Below are 2,774 nucleotides of genomic sequence, written 5' to 3'. Positions count from 1 at the left end.
CTCCAAGGACCCATCCAACTCTATTATTCCATAATTCTGTAAGGGTCTCCTGTTTGAGCAGGGGGGTGGACTAGATGACCTCCAAGGCCTCTTCCAACTCTGTTATTCCATGATTCTGTTAAGGGTCTTCTGTTTAAGAGTGAGGTTAGTCTATAAGACCTCCAAAGTCCCTTCCAACTCTAATTCTATGATTCTGTAAGGGTCTCCTGTTTGAGCAGGGGGCTGGACTAGATGACCTCCAGGGTCCCTTCCAAGTCTGTCATTCTAGGATTCTGTAAGGGTCTCCTGCCTGAGCAGGGGGTTGGACTGGATGACCTCCAGGGTCCCTTCCAAGTCTGTCATTTTAGGATACTGTAAGGGTCTCCTGCCTGAGCAGGGGGTTGGACTGGATGACCTCCAGGGTCCCTTCCAAGTCTGTCATTCCAGGATTCTGTAAAGTATCTCCTGCCTGAGCAGGGGGTTGGACTGGATGACCTCCAGGATCCCTTCCAAGTCTGTCATTCTAGGATTCTGTAAAGGGTCTCATGCCTGAGCAGGGGGTTGGACTGGATGACCTCCAGGGTGCCTTCCAAGTCTGTCATTCTAGGATTCTGTATAGGGTCTCCTGCCTGAGCAGGGGGTTGGACTGGATGACCTCCAGGGTCCCTTCCAAGTCTGACATTCTAGGATTCTGTAAGGGTCTCCTGCCTGAGCAGGGGGCTGGACTAGATGACCTCCAAGTCCCCTCCAACTCTGTCCCTCTATGATTCTGTAAGGGTCTCCTGCTTGAGCACGGGGTTGAGCTAGATGACCTCCAAGGCCCAATCCAACTCTATTATTCCATAATTCTGTAAGGGTCTCCTGTTTAAGAGTGAGGTTAGTCTATAAGACCTCCAAAGTCCCTTCCAACTCTAATTCTATGATTCTGTAAGGGTCTCCTGTTTGAGCAGGGGGTTGGACTAGATGACCTCCAGGGTCCCTTCCAAGTCTGTCATTCTAGGATTCTGTAAGGGTTTCCTGCCTGAGCAGGGGGTTGGACTGGATGACCTCCAGGGTCCCTTCCAAGTCTGTCATTCTAGGATTCTGTATAGGGTCTCCTGCCTGAGCAGGGGGTTGGACTGGATGACCTCCAGGGTCCCTTCCAAGTCTGTCGTTCTAGGATTCTGTATAGGGTCTCCTGCCTGAGCAGGGGGTTGGACTGGATGACCTCCAGGGTCCCTTCCAAGTCTGTCGTTCTAGGATTCTGTAAGGGTCTCCTGCCTGAGCAGGGGGTTGGACTGGATGACCTCCAGGGTCCCTTCCAAGTCTGTCATTCTAGGATTCTGTAAAGGGTCTCCTGCCTGAGCAGGGGGTTGGACAAGATGACCTCCAGGGTCCCTTCCAAGTCTGTCGTTCTAGGATTCTGTAAGGGTCTCCTCCCTGAGCAGGGGGTTGGACTGGATGACCTCCAGGGTCCCTTCCAAGTCTGTCATTCTAGGATTCTGTAAGGCTCTCCTGCCTGAGCAGGGGGTTGGACTGGATGACCTCCAGGGTCCCTTCCAAGTCTGTCATTCTAGGATTCTGTAAGGGTTTCCTGCCTGAGCAGGGGGTTGGACTGGATGACCTCCAGGGTCCCTTCCAAGTCTGTCGTTCTAGGATTCTGTATAGGGTCTCCTGCCTGAGCAGGGGGTTGGACTGGATGACCTCCAGGGTCCCTTCCAAGTCTGTCGTTCTAGGATTCTGTATAGGGTCTCCTGCCTGAGCAGGGGGTTGGACTAGATGACCTCCAGGGTCCCTTCCAAGTCTGTCGTTCTAGGATTCTGTAAGGGTCTCCTGCCTGAGCAGGGGTTTGGACTGGATGACCTCCAGGGTCCCTTCCAAGTCTGACATATCTGTTCTTCCTCTCTAGGACCAATCCAAACGCGTCAAGAGAGTCGCGGGTTTTTGGCAGGACGTCGGAGACGGTCTTCGTGACTTCCTCCACAAGCACGACGTTGTCTTCGCTGTCAATTTCCGCTTCTGAGTGACGGATTCGAGAGGAGCCGAGTTCAGATCTTCCTTCAAGAAAAAATAAAATAAAAAAATCCAGATTTTCCCCTCCCAGCTTGGCTTAGACCTCCATTTACCGCCGAGGCTTCCTTAACAAAACTTGCGACTTAGAATCAGTCACGCAGCTTTTTAAATGAATGCCATAAGGGGCTAGTCCTCAAGTTACGACGGTCCGTTCCGTGACCGTTCCAAATCGCAACGGCCCTGGAGAAATTAGACGGAGGGCTGTTTTTCCACACTGACCAACCTCCAAATTCAGGCCCTTGTCCGCCGACTCCTATTTACGACGGTCGCCGTGTCCGGGACTCCACGTGATCCCCTTTTGCGACCAATCAGCCGTTGTTCTCACTTTACGACTGCCCAGATTCACTTAACAAAGGTGGCAGGGAAGGTCGTCGAACGGTGGCGAAACTCCCTTAGCAAGGCAACTTTGGAGCTCCCTGGTGGTCGTAACCCCGAGGACTACGTGTAAAGGCCGAGAGGAAAGCTCCCTTTTTTCCAAATCTGAGTTTTTTTTAAAAAAACCCTGTTTTTCTATCCTGTCTCCATTTTTGTAAGGCGGCGACTTGAGAAGGCTGTATATATTTTCTGAACAATGGATAAATAATAATAAAAATTTCTCTTGGGCAAAAAACTCGGAGTTTGCTTCTTCCTTCTTCTTCTTCTTCTTCTTCTTCTTCTTCTTCTTCTTCTTCTTCTTCTTCTACTTCTTCTTTCTCCTCTTCTTCTTCTTCTTCTTTTTCTTCTTCTTCTTCTTCCCTTCTTCT

This window comes from Vipera berus, assembly GCF_964194415.1.
Source record: "Vipera berus genome assembly, chromosome: Z".
Taxonomy (NCBI): Eukaryota; Metazoa; Chordata; class Lepidosauria; order Squamata; family Viperidae; genus Vipera; species Vipera berus.
Note: the sequence above shows the minus strand (reverse complement) of the source record.